Below are 13361 nucleotides of genomic sequence, written 5' to 3'. Positions count from 1 at the left end.
CCCTGGCATCCAGCACCCCTGACCCCAGAGGCCACCCCGTACCCCTCAGGCTCCCGCAGGATCCCTTCCCTCTGGTCTTTCCACCCGACCAGGTGGGAAGCTCCTCGTGGGCAGGCCTACGGCCACTTCCTGGATGTGTGACCTCAGAAAATGCCTCTGAACTTCTGTTTCCCTGTTTGCAAAGTCAGGGATAAAATAACATCGCCCTCGGGGCACCTGGGTGGCTCAGTCGTTAAGCGTCTGCCTTCGGCTCAGGTCATGATCCCAGGGTCCTGGGATCGAGCCCCGCATAGGGCTCTCTGCTTGGCGGGAAGCCTGCTTCTCCCTCTCCCACTCCCCCTGCTTGTGTTCCCTCTCTCGCTGTGTCTCTCTCTGTCAAATAAATAAATAAAATCTTTAAAAAAAAAAAAAAAAAAAATAACATCGCCCTCCTTTGCAGGCAGGTGGTGAGTCGAAAAGGAGTCCCCAGCCCCAGCCCGGCCCAGCTGGGCCTGAACACTGAGCCCAGCACAGAACGATCACAGGCCTTGTTTGGTGGGGTTTTGTTTCCATATTTTGGATGTTTTAAATTTTTAAAAATTTGAATTCATCTTCAACTTATGGGAAAGTTGCAAGTACAGTATGTGGTACACCACCATCTCCAAATATTTTAGCGTGCATTTTCTAGAACGAAGACCTATTCTTACATAACCACAGTACAGCCACCGGAATCAGGAAATTCATGTTGAAACATCACTGCTGTCTAATCTCAGCCAGGGCCTGAGTTTTATTCCCACTGCACCTCTTACTGGTCGTGTGCCCTCAGCCAAGCCACATGACCCCTCCGAGGTCCAGTTTTGGCATCTGTGAAGGGGGTGGGAGAGGTAATAACCCTAAGTCTCCTGTGCAGGGCTGTGTGAAGTCAACAGCCGGTGCACGGGAAGCAAAATGGGGCAAGGGTGAGAGGTATTGTCCACGCTGGAGGCGGAAAGGGAGGCCCAGGGAGGCCAGTCCTTGTTCTAGGTCACGTGGCATGATGGCCGCAGTCAGATCCCATGGCCTTGAAGAGGCAGAGCCCCGAGTCATGGGTGGGTCTCACGTTCTCCACTCAGAGATGGATCCGGGGGCTCCGAAAACCCCATGACTTGTCTTTAGGCTTCTTGACCTACTCTGAGGGCACAAACCTCAGCAGTGGAAAGAAGCAGGGAGGAAGGTGAGGGGTAATGGTTATTAATGGCACACCAATAATACTGACAATAAATAATGAGCAGAGTCACCTTAGAGGAGGTCCCTCCTGGGGGTGGCACGCGGGGGAGCTGCGGCGGGGCGGGGCCGGCAGGTGGAGGAGGGAAGGACAGACGCCCCATACTGAGCACACAGTGCCTGCCGTGCAGGGGGACTTCAGAGGAGCCTGTGAGCCATCCGGTCACGGCCCCCTACAGCGGAGAGTGTGGGGACACCTGAGGGCTCCAGGCCTGTCTTCCCACAGCGCACCCCCTTCTGCTCCCACTCACTTGCCCACATATCCACCCATTGGTTCATTCGACTTGCACTTACCTAGAATGTTCCCCCGGCTCTGCCCTTGGCTGGCCCTACGCACTATTCAGGTCTCAGCTCAAACATCTCCTGAGAGAGGCCTTCCAGAACCATCGTATCTCAAGGAGCCCCCTCTCCTCCCCGATTCAATTCACTCTTTATCCCATCACCCTGCCCTCACTAGCTCACAATCCTGCTCAGTATAAAATCACAGGTTCTCCCGCCCAGCCCAAGCCCAGCCCCCGCACCCAGCACTGCCACCGGGACAGAGCCTGCCGGGACAGCCCTCCAGCTGGGAGACGGAGCCCTGGCTCTGGGGCCAGGCCAGTGTGGCTCCAGCCCAGCTCTGCCCCATCTCGCTGCCCCGACTGCTGGAGGCCTGGAATGACACCTTTTCGTTCTCCACGGGGTCCAGAGGAGGCTCTGAGAGGGGCTCCCGTCCACACGCTCCTTTGTCGTGGGGCCCTGGCTGGCGGGAGCAGGGGAGGTGTGGGGGGCTCTGCCGGGCTCCCTCCAGCTGGGGAGCCCCTTCCTGGGAGTGGGGACCTTGTTCAAGGACCAGGAGATGCGCCCTGTCCTCCTGTCTGGAGGCCTCGGGGAAATGACAGCCTCTGGCGATGGGGAGGGCACTGGGCTGCCTGCTACTGTTTGTTCATATTCCTATTTCCCTGCCCATGTTTCTCGTTCCAGACTGTGTAATTAGGTGTCCAGGGGTGTCTCTGATTCTGTTCCGATAGAATTTGCCTTGTTTAATCGGTAACAGGATGGCTGCCTCTGACAGCTGTTTTTCCTAGGGAAAAAAAAGGCTGTTAGGGATGGGGCGAGTTGGGAGGCGGGCGGGCCGGTATCTGGCTCCTTGGCTTGAATTTCCCTTTGCCACCGACTTGGGGGTGACCCCGGGGCCGTCATGTCCCCTTCCTGGGCCTCAGTGTGCTCAATGGTAGAACGAGGGGAGTGGGACTTTGTGATCCTTCCGTGGTGTCTCTGAAACAGGAGGGTCGGCCGCGCACCCACTGAGCGAGCGGTACTGCAGTGGGGGGTGGGCTGAGCTCACGGAAAGTCGTTCATGGATGCATTTAAATCCAAGGTGGCATTTTTATCGCTGTGTTCTTAATTGTAATTGCCATTTAATTAGATTAATGATAATTAATAACGTTAATAATGTACTGTCCTTTGTTTGGGATGATGACATTGCAAACCCACCTTCCGGAGGTGGAGCTGGGCCGTGCTGAGCCTCCTCAACCTCAATCCCCCTTGCTCTCCCCACTCCCTCCGCCCCATTTTGTCTGCCTGATCACCTGTGCTCGGCACACTGGGTTGGATCGCCTCTTGTCACGGTGGTCTTCCCATTAGACCGTGCAGGGCTCCAGAGGGCCAGGGACCAATGCAGGCGTTCCCATACCCTACCCCCCAACACAGAGAGGGACTGGCCCAAGGAGGAGACTAACGCGTGCTGGATGGAAGGAAGAAGCGGTGGGTGGGTGGACTGGTGGTCAGAGAGGTGGATGAATGAATGGCTTTAGTCTCTGGCCAGGGGAGGTGACCAAGCTAACTGACCCTCTCGGGGATGCAACCAGTGCTCCCACTCCTCCTCCCCAACCAAGTCTGGCCCGCTCTTAACTCCGTAATAGCTTTCAAATATGCCCTCTCCTCCCTGTCCTCAAGGTCACCACCAAGGCTTGCCTAGACCACAGCACCAGCCCTCTCCTGATCTTCCAGCCACCTGACCTACCCCCTTCCGTCTGTCACGCATGAAACAGGAGGGACTTTCAGACTCGTCCATGCGACCTGTCTCTCAGTGGTTCAGAGCCCTTCCAGGGCCCCTCTGGGCCTTCTGAATAGAGTACTATCGCTTGGCCTTGACATTTGAGCATTCCCAATCTGACTCCTGCCCACCCCCCAGTCCCCTTTTCTACTACCTCCTCTCCTTCCTCCCTGCCTACTCACCTAGCGCTTCCTCAGCGTGCTTCCTCCCTCTGTAACCTCCTCCCCTGCCCAATTCTTACCACCCTTCATGGTTGAGTTCAAATGCCACCTCCTCCACGATGCACTCCATGATACCCCAGGAAGAATGAGCTGCTCAGCAATGCCTGCAGTGTGTGTGTGTGTGTGTGTGTGTGTGTGTGTGTGTGTCTTTGATAGTATCCTCCCTCCTGCCTGCCATGTGGACTCCCAGCACCCACAGGAGTGTTGAGATACATTTTATTGACCGCCCTTGGGCTTTGAGGTCAAGATTCAGCTCTTGCCCAGAATAGTTGTATGACCATCCAGCCTCTTCCCTTTTCTAAGCCTTGGTTTTCTCATCTATAAAATGGGGACAGCAGCTTGCCCTTCACAGAGTTGTGGTGACAATTAATTGGATTTGGATCTGTAAGGCCCCCAGCTCAGAGCTGGGCTCTTCCCTGCCTCCCTGCCTCTGCCCTTCTCCAAGCCTCTCCTGAGAGCCCCTCCTGTCTCCTTACCTGGTGAAGCTCCACTTGCCCTTTCATCCCTGGGCCATGGCTGCCTCCTCCCAGAAACGACGTGTCAGGGACTCCCAAGACTCAGGTCAGATGTTCCCAGAACCACCACTTCCCACCGACTCAAGCTGCCTTCGTGTCTGTCGCTCTGACCACTACGAGCCTGGGCTAGGTGGGGCCACTCCAGACAGTGGGCCAGAAGGGACGTAGAGGTTAAGGACAGGAGGGGCCCAGATCCTGCTGCGTCCGTGGTGGCGTCTCCTTCATGCAGGCAGCCAGCTGGGTCCTCTGCCCTTTGCTCTGCCATTCATCCCTTTATCTTCTCTTCCTTCACCCATCCCCTCCCTTTCTCCCTCCTTGACTCAGTCATTATATTCCACACACATTCCCTGTGATCATTTTTCCCTCCACTGCTTAAAACCCTCCAATGGCTTCCCACTGTGTGTGGAAGAAAATCCAAACTCCTCACTGTGGCTAACAAGGCCCTGTAGAGCCTGCTCCCTGCCCATCTCTGCAAACTCACCTAGCTCTCCTCATTCAGGAGGCACCTGGCTGTTCCTTAAATACGCAAATCACACCCCTGCCCCAGGGCCTTTGCACTTGCTATTCCCTCTGCCTAGAATCCTATTCCCAACTTCCCTTGGCAGCTGCTCTGCTCGTCAATCCTGTCTCAGCTCCAGCCATTACCTCCTCAGAAAGCCCTTCCCTGACCATCCAGACCAGAGGAGCTACTCTTCCTTCCTATCACTCTCTTTTATTTTGTGTATAACTCCCAGTGCCACCTCGAGCTGGTTTGCAGGACAAGGAGCCTTGTTTGTTCTCTATCCCCACAGCCATGATGGGGCCTGGCACATGGTAGGTGCTCAGAAAAGATCTGCTGAGGAAATGTTGCAGGGGCTCCTGCTGGGTGGTAGCCCCATGCTGGGCACTCAGTGCAGAAATGGAGGAAGGCAGCCCCCACCCTCAGGCAGCTCACAGGGCAGGTCAGGAGAAGCAGGCTCAGGGAAGGCTCACTGGGGGTCTGGGGAGAGCAGAGAGGGGATGAAAGAGGAACTGGAGGCCTCGGGGCTGTGGGCAGAGTGCATGGGGTTCTCAGAACCTCTGCTTGTCGTGTTCTGGTTGATGAGGGGTGTATCTGCCTCTGTTTCTTCCAGGAGGCTAGAGCCCGTTGAGAACGGGACCCATGCTCCTGCCCCCAGGAAGGGCTAGTTCTGGCCCCAGGTGAGTCTTGAGCAACAGTAGAATCATCAGCAGGAGAGTGGGAAGCGGAGCAGGGGGCGGGCAGGCCACAGAGCAGGAACACACGGACAAAGGCCTGGGGTGACGGAGCGCCAGGGAGGCCATAAGCAGCGGCTGGACAGTTGGTCGGGGAGGCCCACCCACGGCACTCTGGTTCACCACCCCAGTCCCTTAGAGGACAGCTGTTGTATATAGGTACACTGCTCACTCTTTGCTCCTAAAGGACCTTGGCACGGGTGTTTGCTGCTGGAAGGACTGATGCCCTCATAGGTTCGCTCATTCTGGAAGGTATAAATAAAGATGAATCAGCTTACAGTCTAGTGGGGAAAGTGAACAAGAAAATACAGTAACATAAGGATGTCGGTAATGATGGTGTGACCATTGATCAGCACTTAACCGTTGGTCAAGGACTTTCTACATATCAGCTTGCCTCAGATCTAGACGGTGAGTAGTATTTAGAGCCCTATCCCCATTTTATAGACGAGGAGACCGAGGCTCAGAGCGGGGAAGTCACTCGCCCCGGTCACACAGCTGGGGAGGAGCAGGGCTGGATTCGAACCCAGGAAGCCTGTCTCCAGCACCCATGCCCAGTGCCCACCGGTCCGCGGGGCCAGCCGGGTGAAGCTGGCTTGCATATCTTTTCATCTTTCTCGATTACAGAGAGACATTGGCTTGTAGCTGATAAAAGCAGAAACCTGTCCTCAGGCCTTGATCCCAAGAGGGCTGGCGTGAGGTGAGGAGGGAAGGCAGCTGGCCCAGGCCATGTCCTGTCATGGCCACTTAATGAGCTTAACTGATAACCATGGGCTCAGGCAGGCTGCCAGCTATGCTCGTCCATTTGGCCAGGCTTCCTGACCGGACACCACTGGCTGGGGGACGGTGGCCGTGGGGCCCGGGGAGGGGCCTGACGGTCCCCAAGTGAATGGCCGGCCTCCGTGGCACAGCTGTGTGACCTTGGACACATTCTTTGACCTCTCTGTGCTTCATTTTCTTATTTATAAAATGGAGGTGAGCATGGCACCGTTGGAAGATGCTCCAGGGACGCAGCCAGGTGCTGGGGACGGTGGCCTTCAGTTCGGAGACTACCTGGCACGTAGTAGGCAGTCAGTACGTTTTCTACTCCAGTCTCTGGAAGGTCTCAGGAAAAACAATCTCAGCTCCAGAACACTTTCGTAAAGGAGAAAAAGGCTGCTGTGGTCGGGTGGAGACAGACTCTCATCTGGCTGTCGCTAACACAGGCAGTGACCTGGATCCTACTTCTCTCTGGGCCTCAGTGTTCTCATCTGCAAAATGGTATGGTGCTTGTCTCCCCATCACAGGAATGTAGGCAGGAGGCAATAAAATGGCACCTACCAAGTGCTTAGTACAGAGCCAGACATATAGTTGGTGCTAAATAATGTAGCCCCCACTATGGTGGTTTGGGAGGGCTGGCTCTGCTGATCTTGAGTGATCTTAGGACAGTCCCCTACTTTCTTGGGCCTCTGTTTGCTCGTTTGTCAAACAGTCTGACCCCAGGCACGCTTTCCCCCAGCTCTGTTCCTGGAATTCAATAGCGTTGGTTCCTACCTTCTCTGAAACCCATCTAATCTGCACTAGTGGGGAGGGGGTGAAGTCCCTGCCGTCCTGGGGAGGGGCTGAAGGCAGGGGGCGGGGGGAGGAATTGTGTCTGATTCCCAAGGGGAGTGAGGTCCCTGCCCACTGCTGCTTCTTGCCTGTCCTGGTGGGGGTGCTGGGGCAGGAAAGGACCAGACTTCCACGGGGGCCCCAGGAAGGCCTGGGGAGGAGGGCCTGGGTCCGGATTCTCCAGGGACTGGAGCTGAGTAGGCCCAGAGTGGAGGCAGCGCCTGGGGGTGGGCAGGCAGATTCATTGCAGCCATTCTTCTCCCCCTGCAGCGCCCGCTTCTAATGAAATTTTACGGCAGGTGGAAATGATATGACTCCGCCAGCCCTAAAAGCACTTCTATTTATTCATTAAAGATATTTATATACTGAGCAGCTCTGCCGGCCCCACCCGCCTCTGGTTGGGCTGTGAAGTGGCTCCCAGCCCTCGGTGCTGGGGACCGGCTCCCGGAGCAGGGCCCCTCCCTGCATGGTGACCCATTGCTCTGCCTCAGCCTGTCCCCACAGACCACCTCCTCCTGGCCCACAGCACCAGCATCTCCTCCCTGGGTGCGTGCACCAGCCTCTTCTTGGGGCTCCTGCTTCCACGCTGTTCTCCACAACGAGCCCTCCATCAAGCAAAGGAATCTTTTCAAAACTCAGATGGCATTCTTTCCTGGCCCAAACTGCTCCGTGGGCTTCAGGGCCCTGCAAGATCTGGCCCCTGCCCCCCTCTCTGGCCTGCTCCCCCAGCAGCCCCTGCCTCCCGCGTGGGTCCAGCCACCATGGCTCCTGGCTATTTTCTGGAGAATGATGGCGCTCTCCCTCTGCCTCAAAGCCTTTGCGTCTGGGCCTCTGCTTAGACCCCTCTTTCCCCAGCTCAGGCCCCTGGGCTCCTTGATGTCATTCAGAGCTTAGCTCAAAATCACCTCACCAAAGAGGACTTCTCAGACCACCCAACCTCAGCTAGGCCCCCCGCTGCCTAGTCTCTATCACTTTGTACCCTGTTTGCTCCTTTTAGAACACCCCAGTACTCATTCTGTTTACCTGTTTGTTGTCTTTCGGTCTGTCCCACGAGGATGGGTGCTCCTTGAGGCCAGTGACAATGTCTGTCTTGTTCCCCACACAGCTTATGGTGGGTGTTCAGTAAATGATGGGGTGGGTACCCTGAGCTGGTCGCAGGTGTGGATTTCCACAAGCTGACCTCTCAGAGACCCTCGCATTCAGTCCTGGAATGAAGAAGAGCTGAGACTCCAAGAGGGTAAGGGCCATGCTCTTGTCTGACAGAGGCTGGACTCGAGGCCCCATCGTCCTGCCCTTCTGCTCCTGGGCACTTCCTGGATGGGCATGCTCACTGACGCCCTACCCAGGAGCTGGGGCCGGGCTAAATAAAGCCTTCCTCGGCTGTGGCCAGACCTGGGTCCTGGCTTCTGCAGACCCACCTCTGGTGGCTTCTCCCACCTCCTTCCTAGAGGCCTCCCACAGCCTTCCTGCTGCCTTAGGGGTGGAGGCCTTGCTTGTTGCTCAGCTATTACCAGCGTATCTGGGGCCTGGTTACTCCCCGGACAAACTTGCCAGGCTGGATCCTCCTTCGGGGGTCAGAATCTGTTTCCCCATCATTCGAGGACTGTGGGAGCCTACAAGAAGGGGAGGCAACGTGTCCTAGAACAAGCTCTGTGACTAGACATGACCCCAAGCTTCCAGAAAGCACAGGAATCAACATGCCTGTGATTCTGTTGGGTTCTGCCATAGCCAGGAGCTCATTCAACCCTTGCCCTGCCCAGGTATGTATCAGGGCAGCCCCAGCATCCCCAAGAGTCTGTTTTATCTGGCCCCCAGCCCTTTGCCTGTGCAATTCCCTCTGCCTCGAAGGACTTTCTACCTCTTATTTTTTGAGACTCATGGCCATCTTAAGACCCCTGTGAACGTCACTCAAGATACAGATACGGTGCACTGGCCTGTCTTTCCTGATGCCTCCTGTCAGGTTTGGGGGCCTTCTCTGTCCTTCGTCTCTCTTAAAGCTCGTTATCGCTTCCTTGTGACACCCTGTTGGGCAACTGTGCGGAGTTAACACTGCCTTTCAGCCTGGGGTGCACGCCCCCCGTGCCCAGCACGGGGCCCCGCCCAGAGCAGGGGTGCAGCTGGAAGACGTGCCCTGGGAGGTTACAGTGACATGTAACATGGGTTGGGGGGTGCAGAGTAGGAGTCTGGGCTCAGCGGACAGGCGGGGGGGCAAGGATCCTCACTACAAGCTGCTGGAAGGTAGCTCCTCCTCCCCATAGCTACAGAGAGAAAGCCTAACCTTCCAGATGTTTCTTGGACTTCCCTTTCCGCATGGTAGAGCAGCCAGGGACCCCATACAGGTGAGTATTGCAGCCAACTGCTCAGATGCGGGGGTGAGGGGCTCAGGGAGCCGGGCCCGCACAGCCACCGTGGCTTCAGTCGTGAGGCCGCCGACGGGCTGCTTCTCCGGGGCTTCCTGCAAACCTGTGCCGAAGGCTTTCTGCTTCCAATGCATTCTGTACGGACGGGGTGGGGGTGGGGGGGACTCCACAATGGCCCGCCGCCTCTCTTCCAGCCTGACTCGAGCCCCTTCCCTGCCACTTGGTTGGGAGACAGGGCGGCTCTGAGGTCAGGAGTGTGGAATTCGGAACCAGTTTGCTTCTGTTCCAGGCCCAGCTCTGTCACTTTGTAAGCCCCAGGCCCCGTCATCTGGTCTCATCTGTGAAAGGGGGCTGATGATAAAGTACCTACCCCTTAGGAATGGGGGTGAGATGAGCTAATTGGAGAGAAGCACTGAGCTCATAGAATGAGCTCGATGAGTATTAGCTAATACGACACAGACGCAATCAATTCATTGTTCTAAAACACTCGATGACTTCACTCGTAAGAGAAATGCAGATGAAGACGACAAGCACTGTGGCCAACAGAGAGGCAGAGACGCCAGGGCGGACGCCGTGCTGGAGAGGGTGCGGGGAGGCGCGCACGCGGGCCGTCGATGGAGGGCGGGCCACGTGGTGGTATGTATCACGTGAAAGATGCGCATTCTCTCTGACTTAGCAATTCCGCTTGGGAGTTTAAACTCACACGTGTGTGAAATGACCAAGGACGTTCACTGCAGCGTTGTGATAGCCAAAGATCGGAGACACCTAAATGTCCCTGAATGTGATTAACTAAATTACGTGTGGCCCTGCTAGAGATAAGCTCAGCTATGGAAGGAGCGGGGCCGCTGTGTGCGTCTGGCGAGTGTAGAGCGAAAAGCAAGGTGCAGACAGAGAACATGATATACTCCCAATTTTGTTATATTTTTATTCACTTGAAAACACATCCCTGAAAGGATACTCCAGCTATTCAGCAGCGGTTGCTTCTGGGGAGGGGTACTGGGGGGCCAGGAGATGCACCTGGGAGATCCACACACGGAATGCCCTTACGGACCTTCTGAAGTTTACACCAAGGGCATGTGTCACCTAATCAAGAAAAAGCTGGCTGGAGGAGCACATGTCTTTTCCGCAGCATGAGAATGGAGGCCCAGCGCTGAGACACCAACCACTTCCCGTGTGTACCAAGGAGGAAGACAGGTTGAAACCTGTGGCTCTGCTCTTACCTTTACTGTTGGGTAAGAAAATCTAATCAAGAAGTTTTTGCCTTTAAGAAAGTGAGTCTCACCTCTCTGTCAGACACTAAACTGATGCTCTTCGTAATGGCAGAGGACGACACCTGGGCACGGGTGCTCCTGTGGGGGGTGACCAAAGAAGGGTGGCTTCCAGCTCCCCCAAAAGTGCTTCCGCCCAGATGAAGGGGGAATGTAGTCTGCATGCCAATCTCTTTAAATTAGACATGGCCCATCTTGCTGCCACTGAATTCGGGCATGCTGACCACCACAGAGCAGCAAGCTGTGAAGGAAGAGGTATGTGACATCCTCGTTTCCCTCGCAAAGTAATTCTGGCTAATACTGTTTAAAGGCTACTTTATTGCCGTGTTTGAATAGGAAAAGGCATACTGCCCTGCTGGGATGGTGGGTGCCAATACCACTCAGCTACGGGCACAAGGAGGGCCATGGGGGCTTTGCTTGAAGGGAAGAGTTTGGGAGCCCCAACAGTGGGCAGACGCAGAAGTCAAGTTCAGAACCATACGGCAAGGGCGGCCTTTGCTGGATGCCCAAGAAGTCCTTCTGGAGGGGTGGGGCTGCTTGGCGAGGCAGACAGGGTCTCAGTCATGAGCAGCCACAAAAGGTAGGACCACACCCCAGGAGCCAACGGGTTAGCAAGGTTAGTAATGAGTATCTTTACCTTGTTCTCAAAAGCTTTTCTTAGCCTTGTGTGGTGGGCTGTTAAAATCAGAGAGCAGAGGGTCAAGATTTCTCCTCATCCCGTCTTTCTGGTCCCTGCAGCACCTCTGAACTATAACCCCTTCTGAATCCTAAGGGATTATACTTCATGTCGCCCCCCAAATTCTCCTGTCACAAAACTGATAGAAAAGGAGACCACTTCCTCATTTGTAAAGTGAAGACAGGAGTTGAAACTTGCTTTTGGCAGAGGGACTTGTCAAACAAACCTCAGGAGGCACCCCCACGTGTGAAGCAAGGCAGAGTGGAGCGACTGGTTGAAGCGGGGTGAGCGGCCCCGAACCCCACCCACCCTCCCTTCTATGCTGGCTTCTGATGTGCTTCTGGGAAACCTGGAGCTTCAGGAGAAGGCAGCTGGACAACCACTGGACAGAACTCTGGATGGATGACCAGGCGACAGGGGAAGGGAGGTCTAGGGGGCGGGAGATGGGAGGGGAGACTCCTCGCTGCCTTTTTGTTGAATTTTGAACATGTACCATGGACAAGCCTTACCTGGCTAAAAACAAATACAATTTAAAAAAAGAGGATAATGCTGAAGGACTAATGCTCTCTGAAGTATCATCCTTAATTCAAAGAGTCTCTGATTCTGCAGGTTACATCTGGACATGCTTTATTCTTTGTGAATTCATTACACCACATATCGACAGCGGAACCGATGGAAGCGTCATGTCAGTCAGTGACCCGTGGTGGTCTCCCAGACGGAGCAGCTGGGTGGAGGGGAGAGTGCGGCCAGCACAGGCAGGCAGGCCCGGCTTTGAACGTACATGCTGCTGCTTCTCGGCCCCAGGACCTCGCACAAGGTCCTTACCCTCTCCGGGACCCCAGTGTCCGCTTCCGTAAATGGGGGATAACGATGCCCGCAGGACTGTTGTGCATGTTAAAAGAATGGATGTACAGCAAGGAGCACATAGCAGGTGTTTGATACACAGTCGCTATTGTAGTCACAGAAAAGTGAAATAGAAAAACCAAACGCCTAAATCCAAAATGAGACTGTAAGGCCGTTCTGATTCTGGGCTAGGTCCTGGTGCACCTGCCCACCACCGCCCTGCTGGAACGGCCGCCTCACGACAAGGACGGGCATGCTGTCTGCCTTCCTGCCAGGCGGGGGTGGTCTTACCTGATGCCCTCCCACCTGCCCAACGCCGGGCACGATGCGGGCGCCGTCTTACTCGGCATCCTCCCTGGTGGCTGCCCGGGTCTCCCCTGGCACACCGGCTCCGGCCAGATGGTGGGGGCCGCCCACAACCCTGTACTTGGGGTTCAGTGAGAAGCAAGAGCTGGGCGGCCTGGCAGTGTTGGCCACGGGCGCAGGCAGGGTGTGTGGTATCCCCTTTGTAGCCTGGGTGCTGACCCTGGGCTAAACACGCCATTTAACGAAATACTGCTTTTCTGGATCGGTTGTTCCTCCACCTCCTCACTCATGAGGAGACACTAAAAACCTGCTAACGGGCCGCTGAGCCATTTTCTCACACCCCGTGTAAAATGGGTGGGGTTCCAATGCGAAGCCCCAGCCGTGTAAGGGAAGAACAAAGGAGACCCCACTTCTCAGGTTCCCACTAGGCGCCGCACGCTTAGATGACTTAGCTCGCCCCTGAGCCCCACCCCTCCTCTGCAGAGCAAGGAAGGTAGGCTGGCAGGCGCGGCTGGAATTTGGGCCCAAGGCCTGTTTCCGCCCTCCCAGTGGTGCTCCCCCCGATGCACGGAACTGCCTGGAGCTAGAACTCGTCCCGGCACGCGGGCCGCACCCGAGATCCCGATTTCATCATTCGGGGGGAGGGGGGCGCGACCATGATGTGTTTGTTCGAGCTCCCTCCCAACCAGTGATTCTGATGGGTGGCCAGGGTTCGAAATGCTGCTCCAAGGTCTGTGTGCTCTGGGTGGCTGGCCTCACTGTGCCCTGGAAGCCTCCCCGGGGCTGCTTCTGCCCAAGCCACAAGCCTTGTGTCACTCTTCGGGACAGGGCTGGGAGGCCCAGAGAGGTCACCAGTCCACACGCTCCCCTTCCCCGCTCCAGCTGGGCAGCCTCCCCGCAGGACTCCGGAGCAGCCGCGGGGGCCACCGTGATGCTCTCTGAGCCTCCGTTCCCTCACAGCGAGTGAGGCCCACCACTGACCTTCCTCAGAGGCGTCCCAGGACAGCTGCTGGGAAAGTGCCGAGTGAAGAGCAGAGGGTACTGCTCTGCTACAAAGAATGCCAGCCAGGAA

The 13361-nt window shown here is 56.1% G+C and overlaps 1 long non-coding RNA gene across 1 annotated transcript; it reads left to right on the top strand.

The window, feature by feature from the left end:
- The first annotated feature begins 10376 nt into the window (after positions 1–10376).
- LOC144379285 (uncharacterized) lies at positions 10377–11549 on the top strand. The gene is made up of 3 exons (XR_013442027.1): positions 10377–10428; positions 10648–10719; positions 11348–11549. It is a non-coding gene; the product is annotated as an uncharacterized LOC144379285 (long non-coding RNA).
- The last annotated feature ends 1812 nt before the right edge of the window (positions 11550–13361 follow it).

This window comes from Halichoerus grypus, chromosome 10 (genome assembly GCF_964656455.1).
Source record: "Halichoerus grypus chromosome 10, mHalGry1.hap1.1, whole genome shotgun sequence".
Taxonomy (NCBI): domain Eukaryota; kingdom Metazoa; phylum Chordata; class Mammalia; order Carnivora; family Phocidae; genus Halichoerus; species Halichoerus grypus.
Note: the sequence above shows the minus strand (reverse complement) of the source record. Positions and strands in the feature narration are given on the sequence as shown.